The 675-nt window shown below is 55.0% G+C and overlaps 1 protein-coding gene across 2 annotated transcripts in view; it reads left to right on the forward strand.

The window, feature by feature from the left end:
- The first annotated feature begins 231 nt into the window (after positions 1 to 231).
- The window catches only part of Ptgr2 (prostaglandin reductase 2), a 24315-nt gene continuing 23871 nt past the window's right edge, over positions 232 to 675 (forward strand). For both annotated transcript variants that reach the window (XM_005343330.2, XM_013346822.2), the window contains exon 1: positions 232 to 346. The gene's annotated coding sequence lies outside the window, so the exon portion shown is untranslated. The remainder of the gene's footprint in view (positions 347 to 675) is intronic.

The following is a 675-nucleotide window of genomic DNA, read 5'->3' on the forward strand; positions in this document are numbered from 1 at the left end:
TTAATTTATGCATACTCCTGCCTAGACTAGCAACACACCAGCTATTCCTTCCACCGCTACCCGACCCTGGGGACCCGGGATTCAGTCTAAACTCCAAGTCCCGCCCCGGGAGGGAGCGCGGAGCCAGTTTAGCCCTGCGCTTGCGTAGTGTGGTTCTAGGGCAAGGGTCGTCCCGCCAGCAGGCGCCTTGCTGGTCACCAAATCTCGCGAGATCTCAAGCGGACAGTCGTCCTACACGACATTCGGACGCCCCGCCGGAAGTCGGATGAAACCCACAGAGGAGGAGCAAGCTCCGATCCAGGGGTGACCTGCGGGCGTCCTCACCGAGCTCCTGGCGACACCCGCGGTATAGCCTGGGACACTAGACTAGAGAATGCCCGATAAGCAGCTGTTTAAGAGTTGTCAGGGTTGGGCATGATTGTCTGAGGGGCCTCAGATTTGAGCATCTATTGAGCACCTACTGTGTGCATAGGGATATATTTAAATCTTGTCAAAAGCTCTTGGTGCTGAGGACCTAGGCACTCGGCTTGAAATTCTGGTCAGCTTCTTTTTTTTTTTTTTTGGTTTTTCGAGACAGGGTTTCTCTGTGGTTTTTGGAGCCTGTCCTGGAACTAGCTCTGTAGACCAGGCTGGTCTCGAACTCACAGAGATCCGCCTGCCTCTGCCTCCCGAGTG

This window comes from Microtus ochrogaster, chromosome 1, assembly GCF_000317375.1.
Source record: "Microtus ochrogaster isolate Prairie Vole_2 chromosome 1, MicOch1.0, whole genome shotgun sequence".
NCBI lineage: Eukaryota > Metazoa > Chordata > Mammalia > Rodentia > Cricetidae > Microtus > Microtus ochrogaster.